Raw genomic sequence first — 19262 nt, 5'->3', positions numbered from 1 at the left:
AAGTTAAGTGGGATGAAAGGAATAAAAGGTTCATGGGAGGAAGGGAACAGAATGAACAATAATTGAGAGACTGGAAGAAGCTCTTGAAGAGGATCTGTGGATGGAATGTAATGAGGGACAAGGAAGTGAAAGAGGAGATTTGTGAAGTTAGCAGGGGCAGGATCATAGGCAATAATATTATGTCTTACTAGGGATTTTGGCCTGCGTGTTAAGAGCAAGACACTGTCCAATCTGTGGATGTCTAGGCCATCTGCTGAGTTAAGCAATGCTGGAAAAAGCTGACAAATTTCTCTTTTGGAGAGATGGGGAGTGGAGCAGGCACACTGAGTCTGATGTGCCTATAAAACGTTTGAGCTGGGGGCATAAGACTGTAATCAGGTCTGAAGAAGTGCTGAGGGGCGGGAGGGCGCTGGTGGGGCCGACCTGAGTTGCTGGAGGCAAGATGCAGGACCCCAATGCAGACACTGAGTGGAATGACATCTTACGCAGAAAGGGCATCCTGGCCGCAAAGGAAAGTCTAAAAGAGTTGGAAAGGGAGGCAGAAGAGGAGGAACAGCGAATCCTCCAGCAGTCAGTAGTGAAAACGTATGAAGATATGACTTTGGAAGAGTTGGAAGAGAATGAAGATGAATTGAATGAGGAGGATGAACGGGCTATTGAGCTGTACAAGCAGCGAAGACTGGCTGAGGGGAAACTCAACTGAAGAATGATTTGGAGAAGTTTTGAAGATCTCAGGAAAGGATTATGTTCAAGAAGTTACCAAAGCTGGTGAAGGCTTGTGGGTAGTCTTCACCTTTACAAACAAGGGATTCTCCTGTGTGCCCTTATAAATCAACACTTCAATGAGCTTGCCAGGAAGTTTCCTGATGTCAAGTTTATCAAGGTCATTTCAACAACCTGCATACCAAACTACCCTGACAGGAATTTGCCCACTATATTTGTATTCCTTGGAGGTGATATCAAGGCACAGTTCATTGGTCCCCTGGTGTTCCGTGGAATGTTTGATAAGAGATGAGCTGGAGTGGAAACTATCTCAGTCTGGAGAGATCAAGACAGACCTAGAGGAGAACCCCAAGAAACCCATGAAGACAAGCTGCTATCCTTAGTGCGGGGCTCTGTCCCCATGAGGAGCATCAGCAGCTCCAACAGTGACTGAACCAAGGCTTCAGCAGCCATAACTTTCGAACTTTTTTGATGTGACATATAATCTGGATGTATCTTCAGAAGAAAAATGAAAAAGCAAATCTTTTTTGGTTTTTAGCCTTTTCACAACTATACTTTAATGTTATATATTTCAGAAATTAATGCTGAGAATTACATTAAATTTCTGGAAACTCAAAAAAAAGACTGTAATCATAGAATTTGGGAGGCAAGGGCAGGAAGCTGTCTGAGGACAGCAGTGATAAAGTTCTTTCAGCCCCCACATCTTTACCAGTATCTGTTGTTTCTTGATGGTAGGCATTTTGCCTAGAGTGAGATGGGATCTCCATGAAGTTTTGATTTGCATTTCACTGGGTAAAGACACTGAAAATTTTTTAATGTGTTTATTGACAATTTATACTTTTTCATAGGTTTATATATGTCTTTTAAATATAATCTTCTTGGTTATATTAATAGCTAAATGTTTCATGTGGTACAATAGGTAGAGAGTCTGGGAGGGCTGCAATTGGGAAAGAGGGTTGGGTTTTGACTGACTGGAACTCCAGCTTAAGCATTTAATTCTATGTTCTCTCCTTTACATTGAAGTGCTCAAATGCAGACTAAAAACAAAAGTTGCAGGTTGAAAATATGGCAGTTGACTATATTCATTTTCTCCTTGCTTTCTATCCTTAATTTCCCCTCAGTTTACCTATATTCCCTTTAACCCCCAAGAGACTAAGAACAAAATGTTCTTTGAAAATTGTTAAGTAGGGTCAACAACTGTTATAGTGATGAATACATTTGCCAGGAATTATTGTTATTATGGAACTTTCAATAAGAACAGACTCTTTATGCTACTACTCTTAGCAGGCATTAAATCAAAAAGAGCAAAGGAAAAGGAAAAGCTCTGAATTCAAGCATATAAACATATCACCTCCCTTTCTAGTTTCTTGCCAATTTCCTGAATCTTGTCAGTATATATTGTGAGTGTTATAAGATTTAGGAGGTTTCTGGTAAGGAAAATTATTTGTACTTTTGAAAGAGAGTATGTGAGGAAATGGGAAGTTAAAGGCTAATTGCTTTGCCCAAGCAGGAACAAAACTGGGCTGCTGTTCAATATTTCTTTTTAATTTTGATGTTAAATTAGCTTTTAAAATCATAGCAAAGGGGGAAACTAAGTAATTCTCTATGATACAGCAGAGGTATTAAGAAACCATTCATTATTCTTAATAGAGAAAACAAATTTCCCTAAATAAAAATGTGTGGAAGAAAAATTGCTTTATCGTTCAGAAATATTTTCAACCTGAAAAGTTTTAGATTTCTGGCCAGGCACTGGTGGTTCACAACCGTAATCCTAGCTATTCAGGAGGCTTAGATTTGAGGATGATGGTTTGAAATCAACCCAGGAGCAAGGTCCATAAGACTTTTATCTCCAATTAACAACCAGAAAACTGGAAGTGGCTCTGGGGCTCAAAGTGGTAGAAAATTAGTCCTGAACAAAAGAACTCAAGTACAGCAGCCAGGCCCTAAATTCAAGCCCCACAACTGACAAAAAATATAGTGTAACTGTGACCCCTCTGTACATCCCCTTGACAATTAAAAAAAAGGAAGTGAAATGCAAAAAAAACATAGTTCATGTGGGCACAAAACACCTAATTGCATGTAAATAAAACTTTTGAAGATATTCATCTATTTGTCCGTCTAAAATTTCATATTAGATTTAAGGGGAGTCTGAAATTGTTTTCAAATAGATTTTGAACCATATCAAATTTGTTCCTTTCTGGTTGACAAGGAGAGAATATCAACAGTATCATAGTCATGATAAGCACATAGTGCATGATATGCAAGTGATAACTTCTTTCTAAACAAATGGATGAGCCTGAAAACTCAGGCATGTATTTACTCTGCTATGTCTGAGAAATGAATTATAGAAGGAACATCAAAAGCAAGCCAGCCTCCAATATTAAACAAAACAGTTTTTGATTGCAAATTAAATATTATTCAAACACAAATGCTTATCTCAGTTGAGTTCTTTGCATTTCCTTGTAGTGTCAATGAAAACTAACTGTATATCATTCAGAATAATCATTGGGTTGGTATTCTAAAATTGTCAGTCTTTATTTATAAAGATCAATTAAACAATAGCCAAACAGGGAGAAAGATCTTTGCTTAAGGGTTTACCTCCAATTACTGAAAGCAACTTTGGATTTTTTTTGCCTCTCAATTTTATTTTCAAATATTATAAAAATAAAAGACCAGGGCAAGCTCATGAACTTTAAAGTAAATAAAATTTAACTTTCTAGAAGGAAGCATCGAATTTAAGGTTGAATGTTATTTTATACCTTCTTGAAATTTGAAGCTGACCATACTTAATACAAGTTGCATTTTTCATATTCACTATCATTAGTGCTCTTATCGTGGAGTTTTTGTTTTTTTTACCTTTGGAAGTGTTATGAGTTCAGATTTATGCATTAGAGGTCAAATGACTTGGAAGTTTTGATTATCAAGGTGATATATAGAGGGGTTACAGTTATATATAATAAGTACATTTCTTGCCAAACTTATTGCCCTTTCCCTCATCTGTAATCTTATAGTCAAAGTGTTCTCAATGTTCAGGTAGGACAGGGTAGTGAGTGTTGCAGTATAGTTTCTCATCACTAGACCGGCTTAGTTGTCAAAATTTTGCTCATATTCTCAGGGTATGATGTCTGATATCCAGCACCACACAGAGAAGGAAAACTGAAGTCTCTTGTGTTTCTTGTATATGGGTTAAAGTTAAGTGGGTTGAACATAAGTCTGATGAAGGGTCAGGTGTCCACTTCTGCACTACTTCAACCTTAGAAGTTTTTCTTCTTTGTGTACTGGAACCCGCAGCTGGCTGTTTGGTGCTTTTAGTCTGTGGATCAGCTAGATTCCCACTTGCTTCATCCACAGTCAGCAAATAACTACCCAATGTCAGTACTCAGTCAGCCACTGGTAGATGTTGTTTCTCCAGCAAGTCTCAAGCTATGCAACTTGCTCTACATAGGAAAAGTAGATCACAGACCACCATGTGTTCCATTGCCCAGGGACCCAGAGTTGCTTTAATTTCTCACCTTTCCTACATGAAAGTCCCTCCCTGTCCATGATCACCTATCACAGCTGTTGAACTGTAAGATTCTGTAACTGAGAGTTTCAGGATTCCTGAGCTGGAAGTATTTCTTGTTTTACAAGTCCCCAGTCTCAAATTCTTCTTCTCATGTATGCTAATTCAAAATAAAATAAAATATTGTGAAATGAAAATAACCACCCCTCACCTGCCTGGATTCTGATCTCCAAAGCCAGTTGGCAGTTCTTGGACAGTAAGCTCTCTACCAGCCAAGTGCCAAGTACTTTGTTGCAGAAAATGATTCTCAGGCATGAAATTTCTATCACAGTGCAGGACAGAAGCACTGAGTGCTGCATCTTTCACTTCTCTTCCTCCTGTTAACTTCTTAGCTCACCTGCCTCAGAGCCTCTCCCTCTCCATGAACCTCTTGCCATCTCCTTCCTAGGCTCTATATTAGGTGTTTCAAACATTCTTAACTGTGATTTCTCCCTTTTCAACAATCTCAGTCTCAAACAGGATACCCTAACTCAAGATGACAGTTCATCACATGAAATATGAAGAATAAAAATATAAATATGAAGATATTATGAAAAATATGAAGAATATGAATAAATATGAAGAATAAAAAGCTGCACCATCAGATGCTGACCTGTCATGCTGGGGGGTCACTGCCCCACTTGGTCCACATACTTGGGTTTAAGGGTCATAGGGATATCCCATGGCTAGGTCTGTCACCATGCTTACTTTGTGGTGGAGGTTACATGTTCTCCTCCCCATTGGGGGAGCTGTGGGTAGTCATAAACTATTTAATATATTCTGTGATCTTTCTGTTTTACTATACTTTTCTGCTGTCTTGTTCCTCTTCTGTGGTTCTTGGCACTGTCCTTCTCTGGTTTTTCTGAATATTGCCAGATTCTTTTTATTCACAAAGTCTGTTTAAGGTAGCTTCTACTCCACCATCTTGCTGCTTTCTTCTGACTGTCACTTTTAAGAAAAGCCTTTTACTTTTCACTATAAAGACCTCTTTATTTACTGTGCTCTTTCCTGCCTGCTAGATGATCTTTTCATTGCTGTGATGATACCATAGTACTAAACACTGTATCAAGCAAGAACCAAAGCCACCCCAACTTCACCAACTGCTGCCTGCTCACTAATAACACTTTTTATCCTGCATTTAAAAACCTCATGGGATAAGTAAGTTCATGACTCTCATTTATAAACAGTTCTCTTCCCAGTTATGACCTCCAATAGTTTCCTTAACTAGAATGACTATACATTGCTTTCTGTCAAAAGATATAACTTCAGGGCTGGGAAGGTGGCTCAGTGGTAGAGCGTTTGCCTTGCATGCCTGAGGCCCTGGGTTCGATTCCTCAGCACCACATAAGCAAAAGAAAAAAGCCGGAAGTGGCGCTGTGGCTCACATGGTAGAGCACTAGCCTTGAGCTGAAGAGCTGAGGGACAGTGCCCAGGCCCAGAGTTCAGGCCCCACGACCGGACCCAAAAAAAAAAAAAGATATAACTTCATACCTTTTCTCAACTTCCCTCGACTCCTTTCCTTAATAAAGTAATTTCTGAATGGCTTAACTGATTCCTGGGCAAATAATGTTTGCCTATCATGTTGAGGACACTTTGTTCATGAGACAGCTAAACTGGGTGCATCTATTTCTTACTCTTGAAGGAGTCAGCATTTTTCCTATTTCATTAAATCAGAGCCCTAAAGGTAGATGCTTCACTATATTCTTAATAGATACCAATTGAATGCAAACTGAAATTTTATAAGTAACTGTGCTATTCTGTTGAAAAGCAAAATCTCATTGACTAGGTCAACCAAACCTCTTCCTATATTAGGTGTTTGCTTTTACTGGTAGCCCCACAGTTCTCCCAAACAAGGAAGCACATGGTGTTTCCTGTCCTTCCTGTTACCTTGCAGGAAATGCTTACTTTGGGTAATCATGGATATACTAGATGGAAAAGCTAGCAGAGGAGACAGAGGAGAAGCTAACACCAAACCCAGATTTGGGGTGAGGCAGGGGCACTGCTTGGTAAGGTGTTTGGCTTTTTATATCCACTCCCCACCTGGTTCTTTTTCTAAGCCCAATATATACATAAACAGTAATCATGTACACTAGCACTACTTCATGTAGATGAGAAGTCAAAATGTTAGGTGCTAATGTATTTTCACTTTATATATTTTCTTCCGAAAATTCCTACTATACAAATTCACTATCCATTGAAAACAACAAATCATTTCATAACTACCAAAGTAAAAACTTTTCCACTCTGTCATTAGGAAAAAAAGGAAAACATAAATTCTACATTACACCACACACACACACACACACACACACACACACACACACACACAATCACTAACATAAAATATTTTCTATCTTTCTTTTTTTTTTTTTTTGGTCGGTGGTGGGGCTTAAACTCTGGGCCCAGGCACTGTCCCTGAACTCTTCAGCTCAAGGTGAGCACTCTACCACTTGAGCCACAATGCCACTTCCAGTTTACAGGTGGTTAATTGGAGATTAGAGTCTCATGTGCTTTCCTGCCTGGCTTTGAACTGCAATCCTCAGATCTCAGCCTCCTGAGTAGCTAGGATTACTGGCATAAGCCATCAGTGCCCAGCTTAATATTATTTTCAACATAGAGGAAAGAGTAAGATAAAAGTCAGTAGTGGTAAGAGAAAAACAATAAGGAAGCAGCAATGCTTTTTAAGAAATGTATTCAATTCCTTGCTCATGTAATTGTAACCCCATTGTATGGTATTTTCACAAAAAAAACTTATTAATAAAAAAAATCAGTAGTACTCACTACAAGCTGAATATGATGTTGATTCATATTCTCCAAGAAGCAGGCTTCAAGACATAATTAGACATTTGGAAGGATTGTAGGGGGGAAAAAAAGGAGGAGACAACAATGCTTGATAAGAAATGTACTTATTACCTTGCTCATGTAACTATAACCCTTCTCTGTACAGTTTTCTCACAATAAAATACTTATTTTAAAAAAGAATTAGACATATAGGAAATACACTAAGAAGTCCTATTCTGAAGCACAAGAAAGTGGCTGCATAGAAGAAGCTGATAAGGGCCTTCAGATCATGCTGCAGTATTTTTTATACTTCTTCACTTGTAACCGATTTAAATTGTTTGATTTTTGCTAGTTATAGTAACTTATTTCTCATTATCAAACAAATAGAGTTAATTTGTCCCCCAAGTTAACCATATTTTGCTTGCCATCAGTGCCTCATACCTATGACCCTACTACTCAGGAGGCTGAGATCCAGAGAATCATGGGGCTCAAGGCCATGTTAGGCAGAAATGCCTATGAGACTCTCCAAAAACAGCAAAAAGCAGAGCTGAAAGTGTGGTTCAAGTGGTAGAGTACCAGTCAAGAGCAAGGCCCAAGTTCCAACTATAGTACTTTCCCCCAAAAGGAAATATTTGTAAGGAACAAACCATAAGAATGTCATAGAATATTTTCTTTATCTTCATCAAAACAAAATGCTGAAGTCAAAAAGAAATAACATAAGCTAAATATTAGATGTACTGTGAAATAATAAAAACAACTCTGTAACTTAAATACCCATAAGGCACAAATTCCAGAAAAATTAAATATCTACTTGAAAGAAGTTTGAAATTTCCTTCTAAGTAAGAAAAAGATAGTAAAACTGACTATTTCTGTTATTTATATTTAAATCTAAGTGTTAAAGGAAACATTAATTTAATAAAATACTAGAAAGTGTTGACTGGCTACATTAATTTAAAATATTACCTATTTTTGTACCTCATGAATATTTACAACATGAAGCAGAATGCCTCTAGCAAGCAAGTACGGCACCACATAACTGATAATAAACACCAAAACAAATCTCTGAGGTTCAAAAATCTCAGATACTTGTAACATGTTCTTTTTAAAAACCCTGACATTTTCAAGTACAAAATTCATACTCAAAATGCATCCAATTAGGGTTTTTAAAACTTAACCACCTTCATATTAATTCTTGAATATGAAGGTAAGGAATTAGTATATGTCTAGGATAGTCCTAGCAGAGGATCACAATAGCTCAATAGCTATGTACGTATGACCATATAAAATAATGCTAATGGAGACTTTTTTGGTTGTTGATTTTGTTTGTTTAGTTTTTTTTTCTTTTACATCAACTTTATTTCCAGAGCAACCTGTGTGAGTTAACCTACCCCCACATTGCCAACTGTTGTAGGAATCATATTCCTTTTTATATGTACCAAAATCTCATATTCAGCAATGAGTTCTGGGTTGCAAAAGAGGATTTACTGTTTTCAACTGTCTGTAAGGCTGTTGTTGTTTTTAATGTACTGTATGAAGTTCTTTCTTTTTTCATATATATTTTTATTGTAAAAATATTGTACAGAGTGGTTACAGTTACATGAGTAGGGTAATGAGTACATTTCCTATTGAGCATTGTTATCTCCTCCCTTGTTTTTCCCCTACTATCCCTTCCTTCCCCACCTCCCCAACTCCTCCCTCCTCCTCCCCAAAATTGTAAAGTTGTTTTCAACATAGAGTCTTGTACATCTCATTGTTACAATGGGCCAACCTGTATCCTTGTATTAGCAGTTTCTTATTTCCCTTCCCCTCTCCAAATTATAAAAATGTGTGTGCGTGTGTGTGTATATATATATATATATATATATATATATATATATGATGCAGGACACCAGAATCAAATACAGTGAAAGCAGGGGTTATACCATGGAGGAAGAGCATACAAAAGAAACAAAAAGTACATTATAAATACATTAAAAATAATAGCAAGAAAGAAAAAACTACTTGTGTCCCTATCTTGGGGTTCATTTCACTTAATAGTTCTTTCTTTCTTTCTTTTTTTCCTTTGGTTTATCCCCTGTAGTCACTGTTTTTGATTCTGGTATCCTGTGTCTTGTATATATGTTTATCTGATTTGGGGAAAGGGAAGGGTATAACAAAATGGTGAAACAAGGACAAAGCCTGAACCAATTCAATAGTGATACCCACAAGATATTAGGTTGGAAATAAACGTTACAAATTGGTGGCGGGGCAGTGAGGGAGGGATAATAAAGCATAATAAATTTTAATGTTCTATTTATTATCACAATGGACAAATACTATGACTATTATACTATAAAATATAAAACATAGATACTAAGTTAACAAAAAGATTATTATGCCATTGCAATCTAATTAGTATATTCAAATTTTAAATGTTTAAATTCAATATTGTTTTCATTGTAATATACAAACTTTCAGTTGCTCAGTACAGATCATTGCTATTTAAGAATGGTCAGTTCTTCAAAATCAATGCATTAGACTGCACCTGTTCAACATCTGTAGTATAAACTACACTGAATTACAAATCTGGTATTATGATGGACATGTCCAGTGAATTCCTTTCTTCACCCACTATTGAACATTTTTCCAAGTGCATTAAAAATCTCATTTATCATATATCTGAAATATAAGTGAAGTGGAAGCTATAGATTTTAAAGTAGCATTCAAAAGACAATGCAGCATTGTTTCAAGTAATCATATTCTCTAATTTCTAGACACTTTATTCCATTGAGCATACTCTTTTAAAGCAAGAGGAATTAAATGAATTTTGAGCTGTTCCACACTGATCAAAAAGTGGCAACCATGAACGCCTAGACATCATTTGGAGGTCAAGATGACCTTTTCAAAAAGCACAATCCAATTTAGTTCATAATTATTCTGCATGTCTAACAAAAGAGCATTCATGATTATTTTATAAAACTCCATCTGTCTAGATAAAGCAAACCATGTTTTCATGTCACTCCATAATATTAAGCAATGTGATTAAGTGTTCACATCTGTTATCCTCTTATTCTTCTCCTTTATCAGCAAATAAAAGGAAAACATGAAAGAACTAAATTGATCCTGAACCAAAGGAAAAGGAAAACACTCCACCTTTTTGCTTATCCACACTGACAAGCACATTGCTAAGATCTAGATGCAAGAGACAATTATTTTCAAGGTAAGGGAAAGTAACAACTTGAAAACTTCTCCTAACAGACTTTACCACATACAATTTATTTTATTACCTCCTAGAAAAAAGATGTATAGATTGGGTTTACAGTGATAGTGCTATCCACCTGCTCTTCAGTCTCTCCAATACTTTAGTACTTTAAGGAAGGCATATATAACTATGCATTCAAGCTTTTAGTCAGAATGCCCTTATATTCTAATTCTAGCAACTCCACTTAGAAAATGCACAATGATGAGCATCTGCAATATAAACTACTCTGAATTACAAATCTGGTGTCATGATGGACATGTCCGCGAATTCCTTTCTTCACCCACTATTGAACATTTTTCGGCTCTTGAATTTGGCTCTTTCATTCATAGCATTCATACAACATACATGCAAAAACCCAGGTTCAATACAAACTCCTCCTCCCCAAAATAAAAAGCAACATTGTTATTACATCTAAATTAAAAGTGACAAGTTGACTTAGCACTAGTGCTAGTTACTTGAAGTAAATTAGAGAAGAGAGCATTAAAGGGGTAAATGTGGCCAGATTTGGTTATTCAGAGTAAGTCTTACTGTTATTGAGAAGACATTATTATTTTCTCAATCAAGCATATAAATGATTAAAATAATTTAGTGATGAAGGGGAGTTTGACAGTGATGAAGGGACTCTATGCTTAGTTAGAAATCAATTCTCATTTAGACTAAAGAAGTCTGTAATCTGAACTAAGGCAATGTAAGGAATTTACATAGTAAATTTTTATGCAATTCCAACATTTGAATTGTTATTTGGTTTATGATACTTAGCCTCTGGACTGTGATATATGGAGCAAGGAGAAAAGCATAGTATAATAATGCTCATTTTAGTTATTAAATTGAAAAGATAACCAAATCTTAACTCATCATATAATTTTGACTGGTACAATAGTCCTCCTCATGAATTCTATTTTTAGTTTGTTACTAGTACTTAACAATAGTCTAAAAACATGAAAAGGAAAATTCTGAAGATAAATAATCCATAGTTTAAAATAATTTTATTAGATTATTTTGTTATTAATTTTCTATTTTATTATTGTTAATCTCTTACTGTACTCAGTTACAAATTAAACTTTACTATAGGTATGTTTGTACAGGAAACAATATAGAATATCTAGAATTCAGTGTTAACTCTGATTTCAGATATCCATTGGGAATCTTGGAGTATATCATTCTTTATAAAGTGACATAAGTAATACTAATAGAATGAAAGAATGAAACATTAGTTACATATTTGCAAAATGAAAATGACAATCTAATTTGTCATGTTATAAGGATTGAAATAAATATACCCTGAATATCAATGTCTGACTCATCCTTAGTAGTTTTAGCTAGTAATAGGAATGTTGGAAAAATTATTGTTTAGAAAATTATAACCAATAGTTCCTCAGACTACTGTAGATTTTGTATAAACACTCCACTCACCCTTTCTTTATCATATAGCTTAGCAGGTCTCTCAAAAATCTTGTAAATATGAAGATAGGAAAGCTAAAAAGCAAGTGTCACAGGGAAAGGAAACTGATGCTAATTTTATTTAGTTGTCTAGCATAATGAATGCATTGAATCCTTATAACAATTCCAGAATTATATGAGGATTTGGGGACACAAGTAAATCATTAGCATCATCTCCACTTATTCTCCAAGTAACAGCCACAAACTTGATCATAATGGGTTAATTCCAGCCTACTTCAGAGTTATGATAGTGTCTGGGATTAAAAAGTGTTTTTCAAATTCAAAAGAACTTTGGTATCTTCATTCTTTTTAATGAGATGCTAGTAGCTCTCAGGATTGCATACAGGATCTAACTGAACAGTTAGTGTCATAATATTCATGATAAATAATAATTCTCTTTTTTCTTTACAAGAAAAGGTTTAGTTTTCATAAAATTTGTGTAGACAGTACTGGATAAAAACAGGCTTAGCTGGCAAAGAAGAAAAGGAGATGAGAATTTTTATAAAGCTGGATGTAATGGCTCAAGTGGCAGAGTCAAAACATCAGCTTGGGGGGGGGGATGAGAAGGGATGGGAAGGGTAAACAAAGGAGGCAGCAACAATGCTTGACAAGAAATGTACTCATTACCTTGCTCATGTTATTGTAACCCCTCTATATGGTATTTTCACAATAAAAAATAATAATAATAAATCAGCTGGTTGTTGGTGCTCATACTTGTGATGCTAGCTACTCAGGAGGCTAAGATCTGAGAATTGGGGTTCCAAGCCAGCTGAGGCAGGAAAGTCTATGAGATTCTTATCTCCAATTAAATCACAGAAAAAGTCAGAATTGGTTTTGTGGCTCATGTGATAGAGGGGTAGCCTTGAGCAAAAGAAGCTCAGGACAGCGGCCAGACCCAGAGTTCAAGCCCCAAGACCAGCAAAAAACAAACAAGCAAAAACATGCAAACACATATGAGACCAAGTTCAAACCCTAATACTAAATACAAACAAACAAATAAATAAATAGATAAATAAAATTTTGGAAGCCAAGTATAGAATGCTGTGGTTTGAATGGTACGAATAAAACTTTGGAAGCCTAGTGTAGATTGTTGTGGTTTGAATGGGACCTCCAAATTTCATATATTAGAAACAAAATCATCAAAGGCATATGTTGATAGGATTTATGGGTGGAGTTTTAGGGAAGTAATTAGGATTAAATGAGGTCGTAATATAAGTTCCTATGATTGCATTAGTGACTCCTGCAATAAGCACTCTAGTTCTGTATCACCATGTCCTGATCCAGCAGGAGACAGTACCAGATTCTAAGCAAATGCTGCATTGAGCTCTTGAGCTTCTAGAAATGGGAAGCTTTCTTTATAAATTATTCAGTCTGCGGTGTTGTTAGATAAATAGATCAAGAGAATAATCATAACTTTTACCTTAGAAAATAGTATTTTACTTCATTTTAAGGCAGTAACAAATGGATTTGCATTTCTAATAGTTTTTAAATTGGCTTAGCTACAATTTCTCCACGGCTGAAAAATAAAAGGATTAGGTTTCACCCAGTTCTACATAAAAGTAATAAGCTACAGTTTTTTCAGAACATTAGCAGATTAGATACACTTTTATATAGATGATAACATTAGATTAATGACAAAAATAGATTTGTACCACTCAGAGTGTTCTAATAAGCATGTAGCTATTTCTATGAGGCTAGTAACTTTTATACTGTTAGTTCTCTTGATTCATCTTCTATATACAGTTTTTGCAGATGTTTGGGTATCCATATAATATCTACCATGTCAAGACACTAAATCAGGGTTTATGAAAGAGTGATTGGGTGTCAATTAAAAAATATCTATTATATGTATTTCAATTACTAAGTACCTATCTCCACACTGTGGATGGTGCAATGAAAAGAAACAGTTCCTATCCTCATGAAACTCACATTCTGATGAAATAGAAATATATAATACATCAATGTTAATGATTGCTTAAAGAAAATAATCATAAAAGAAATTTCTAAGCTGGGTGTTGGTGGCTCACACCTGCAATCCTAGCTACTCAGGAGGCTGAAATATGAGGATAGCGGTTCAAAGCCAGCCCGGCAGGAAAGTCCGTGAGACTCTTATCTCCAATTAGCCACTAGAAAACTGGAACTGATGCTGTGGCTCAAACGGTAGAGAGCTTCCTTTGAGCTGAAGAACTCAGGGACAGCATCCTGGCCCACAGTTCAAGACCCACAACAACAAAAAAAGATTTCTAGATTGGAACATAGGGAAATGGCACAACATGCATACCTAAGCCTCAGCTCCAAAATTTGTTCTAGAATTTCAGAATGTAATAGTTTTGTTTGTCACTGTTGTTTTAATGAAACTTCGATTTGAACTCAGAACCTCACATGTGCTAGGCAGGAAATCCCACTTGAACCACATATTCAGCCCTTTTACTTTGTTGGCTGGGAGTCAAGCATTTTTGCCTGGAATGGCCTTGAATCACAATCCTCCAGATTACTGCCTTCCCAGTACTAGGATTATAGGTGTGCACAACTCTCATTGGGGCTAGAATAAGTACACAGAAACAAAGCCCTTACAATTTCATCCTGATGAAAGTCATAGAAAAGGCTTCTTTATTTATGGTGTGTGTGTGTGTGTTTTGCTAATTTCCAAATAGCAAAGATAAAATAATTTAAAGATTGTTTACAAGAAGCCTGAAGTAATGCAAATGCCAAGAACTGAGAGTAAGTTCTGCCTAGGAATAACCTGTTAGTAGAAACAAATCAATTAGAGGCCATCAGCTGCTGTTTTCTGTGATAAACTTCAGCAAGGAAATGGTTAAAAATGGTTAAAAAGATGATTTGAGGCTCCAAGTCTCACAAGCCCTGTGACAGTACACCAAAGATTCTCTTTGAAAAGTGCACAATTACCTAGTGGCCTTAAAATAGAATCCAGAAGCACCTGGCAGAATTTATCCACTGGTAACCTGCCTTACATCCACCTGAGAACCAGATTTACAAGGTGTGTATAAACATGAAACCAATAATGAAAGGATTTTGGTTGTGAGAACATGTAAAGAAAAATTTCCAAAACACAATTTTAGGATTCTGTGTGTGAATAAAATTGAGAATTCAAGTAAAAAATTTGTAACCCATTTCTAACATTTTGAAGTAATTATTAAAAGAATAATTTCTGAAACTATTTATTTATAACTATATCGTTATAACTATGTATTATAAGTTTATCATCATTTACAGGGTCCTGAATACATTAAAAATAACAGCAACAAAGAAAAACCTCTTGTGTCCATATCTTGGAGTTCCTTTTGTTTGCATCATCTTATATGGTCATATGTACATAGCTTTTGACCTTTTCTGTTTGTCTGATAAGATGTGTGCCTTTACAAAGAAGGATGCATTAATATTTTTTGTACTTTTACTTAAAAAGTATTGTATAGTGAGAAATTCACAAAAAGTACAAAGAAAACAACTGTCAACATTCTTCAACCCAGAGATAACCTATGTTATAGCATCATGATTTCTTTGATTCCATTCATAGTTTTCTATAGTTTACTGATGTTGAAAGATGTGTGTGTGTCAAAAAATAAAATACCTAGGAATTAACTTAACTAAAGAAGTGAAGGACCTCTATGATGAAAACTTTAAAATCTTGAAAAAGGAAATCAACACAGAACTAAAAAAATGGCAAAGCCTCCCATGCTCCTGGATTAGAAAGATTAACATCGTGAAAATGGCAATACTTCCCAAGGCTATCTACAAATTCAACGCAATACCTATCAAAATTCCAACCTCATTCTTCAAGGAAATAGAAGAGGCAATCCAAAAATTCATATGGAACAATAAAAGACCCCGAATAGCAAAAACGCTCCTCAGCGGAAAGAACACTGCTGGAGGAATATCAATACCAAATTTCAAACTCTACTATAAAGCCATAGTAATCAAAACAGCTTGGTATTGGCATAAGAACAGACCTCAGGACCAATGGAATAGAATTGAAAACCCAGAAATGAACCTACAGACCTATAGCTATCTAATCTTCGATAAGGGAGCTAAAACAATAGATTGGAACAAAGACAGCCTCTTCAGTAAATGGTGCTGGCAAAATTGGTTAACTACATGTAGAAAACTAAAGCTAGATCCTTATATATCACCCTGCACCAGAATCAACTCCAAATGGATCAGACCTTGAAGTCAAAGCAGACACTCTGAAAACATTACAGGATGGAATAGGAAAAACCCTAGGTCTCCTTGGCTCAGGCCGAAATTTTCTGAATAGAGACCCGGAAACACAACAAATCAAAGAAAGGTTGGACAAATGGGATTGCATAAAGTTGCAGAGCTTCTGCAGGGCAAATGACATAGCTAGCAAGATCAATAGAAAGCCCACGGATTGGGAGAAGATCTTTACTAGCCATACAATGGACAAGGGTCTCATATCTAAAATATACTTGGAACTCAAAAAATTAAACCCCCCAACAACAAATCCTCAAAGAAACAACTGCCCAATAAATAAGTGGGCGAAAGACTTACAGAGAAACTTCTCTGAAGAAGAAAGAAGGATGGCCAATAAACACATGAAGAAATGTTCAACATCCCTAGCCATAAAAGAAATGCAAATCAAAACAACATTGAGATATCACCTCACCCCAGTTAGAACGGCAAAAATCAAGAACTCTAACAACAACAGATGCTGGAGGGGATGTGGACAGAAAGAAACCTTACTTCATTGTTGGTGGGAATGTAAACTTGTTCAACCACTTTGGAAAGCAGTATGGAGGTTCCTGAAAAGACTTCACATAGAACTCCCCTATGACCCAGCAATCCCACTTTTGGGCATTTACCCAAATGCTTACAAACAAGACCACACTAAAGCTACCAGCACAACTATGTTTATTGCAGCATTATTTACCATAGCTAAGATATATAACCAATCCAGATGCCCCTCAGTAGATGAATGGATCAAGAAAATGTGGTATATATACACAATGGAATTCTATGCCTCCATCAGAAAGAATGACATTGCCCCATTTGTTAGGAAATGGAAAAACTTGGAAAAAATTATATTAAGTGAAGTAAGCCAGGCCCAAAGAAACATAGGTCCCATGGTTTCCCTTATTTGCAATATCTAGTATATCTATGAGTCAAGCGGAAAAGGTCAGATAATGTGATGTCAGGAAAATGAAACCTTAGATATGTATCTTAATGTTTTTTCTTTCATGCATGTGTTTCTAATGCATTTATAAGATTATCTCTTTGTTGCTTTGTATGTCCCTCCCCCACAGTATAACCCCTGCTTTCACTATATTTGATGTCAGTATAACTTGAGGAGGAGATGGGGAAAAACCAGTTGTTTAAAGGTGCAGGTGACCTGTTGCAACAATGAGAAGTACAAGTTGTCATGTCCAAAACGAGCTTTACAACGTCGGTGGGGGGGGGAAGGGGGGGAAGAAGAAGGATTGGGATTGGGGGGGAGGGGGGAGGCTGGGAAGGGATGTGAAGGGTAAACAAAAGGAGGAGGCTGCAATGCTTGGGAAGAAATGTACGCATTATCCTGCCCATGTAATTGTAACCCCTCTGTACAGTATCTTCACAAATAAAAAAAAAAAAGATGTGTGTGTGTGTGTGTGTGTGTGTGTGTGTGTGTGTGTGTGTGTATACTGATAAAATGAAAGCAATGTGTGGTGGGGTGGTTCACAATTGTACTTTCATCTACTAAGGAGAAAGAGACCACAGATATCATGGTTTTAAGTGCAGCTAAGACAAAGTTAGTGAGACCCCATGCCAATCAAATAATATAGACAACATGATATGCATCGATAAACTCAGCTACTGGGAGGCATAGGTAGGAGGATTACAGACCAGAGATAGTCCTAGGCCAAAACACAGAACTCTATATGAAGAATGACTAAAGTCAAAAAAGAGCTGGGTCATGTGACTCAGGGGATGGAACATCTGTCTAGCATGCATGTGTCCCTGACTTCAAACCTTATTACTGCCAAAATCTAAAAAATAAAAAAATACACTGAGATTTAACATCTGCCATATTAGTAAAGCAATGCACAATTCAACATTCATAAAAATTTGCTAGTGCAAAAATCATTTTAACCCCGTGAAACTGTAAATTAATACAATAACATTACTTTTACTTTCCTATGGAAGTTATTAGAAGTACAGAAATACTATATATGTTCTATGGTGCTTGTTTCAACAATAAACAATAATGAAAATGCAGGATCAAATGTCTCATGTCAGAAAAAAAGTTAAATAAAATCTTCTAAGTGTATATAATACAATGCAGTGATAACTACCTGGTATTTCTTATAATATGGTAGTAATGTCACAAAACAAATTATGATCCAGGTTGCATTTTTTAAAGACTGCCTGAAACCTAAGCTACTAGATCTTCCAGAGCCCAATACAGATTTTTTGACATGTCTTAATTCACAAGGAAAAAATATAGTTGCGGAAAAGTTCAGGCACACATTTTCCCCATTCTCTACCTCTAATAATAGTTGTAATTGAATTAAGCAAATGCTGCTAATGTACAAAAAGAATCTATAGCAATTCAGTGCATTTGAAAGTAATATGCTTTGCAAAGACCAATTCAAAACCAAATATATTATTGACATGTGTTGTAAAAATAAAGAACTTTTATGCTTACAGTGTCAAAATGCTTTTTAATATAGCTTAGAGCTATAATTATTAAAACCCACCATAGAAAACACATAATCTGCACCATGTAGACACCACACCAATCTTGTAAAATCATACTAAAGCTTTCATATTAATTAATCTGAGCTTTTACTGATTTGAGTTTGTCATCACTGCATGTATTCTATACACTGCTGTTTAGAGATCAATTATTATTTCTAATAATAGCATTTCTAATAAAATTCTTTTAAAATTAAAATATATTAGTTATATGTAACAACTTCCATGGTTTGGAGCACGCACTAAATAATGAAACGATAACTGCTGGGTGCTGGTGGTTCGTGCCTGTAATTCTAGCTATTCAGGTTCAAATCCTAGCTATTAAAGTTAAAAGCCAGACCAGAAAGGAAAGTCCAGGAGACTCTTATCTCCAATTAATCACAGAAAAAGCAGGAAGTAGCCCTGTGGCTCAAGTGGTAGAAGGCTAACCTTGAGCAAAAAGAGCTCAGGGACAGCGTTTAGGCCCAGAGTTCAAGCCCCAGGACTGGCAAAACAGCAAGAAGGCAGAAAATGAAGGAGAAAATGCTTCAGAGAAGGAACAGGAGGAGTGGAGACAGGGACCCAATCTCACAGGCAGCTTGTCAAAACCATCTGAGTGTTCATTTTCTCATCGCAGAGGTAATGGTTTTGATATCTACTAAGCCTACATGACTAGATTGCTATGGTGACCAAAGCATTTTAGGAAATACGAAACTCTTTGCTCATAATCATTAGGCTAGAAGAGAAGTTGTTATGTTTGCATGTTAAATGTCTACCAGAAGCTCTGGGTTGAAGGTATACCTGGCAGCTGGTGGTAATATTAAATATAATAGAAACATTAAGAAGTGG

The 19262-nt window shown here is 36.1% G+C and overlaps 1 pseudogene; it reads left to right on the top strand.

Moving 5' to 3' along the window:
• Positions 1-413: 413 nt before the first annotated feature.
• LOC105993515 lies at positions 414-1156 on the top strand (annotated as a pseudogene).
• The last annotated feature ends 18106 nt before the right edge of the window (positions 1157-19262 follow it).

Source organism: Dipodomys ordii, unplaced genomic scaffold (assembly GCF_000151885.1).
Source record: "Dipodomys ordii isolate 6190 unplaced genomic scaffold, Dord_2.0 Scaffold97, whole genome shotgun sequence".
In the NCBI taxonomy this organism is placed as follows: Eukaryota; Metazoa; Chordata; class Mammalia; order Rodentia; family Heteromyidae; genus Dipodomys; species Dipodomys ordii.
This window is presented reverse-complemented; position numbering and strand designations above follow the sequence as displayed.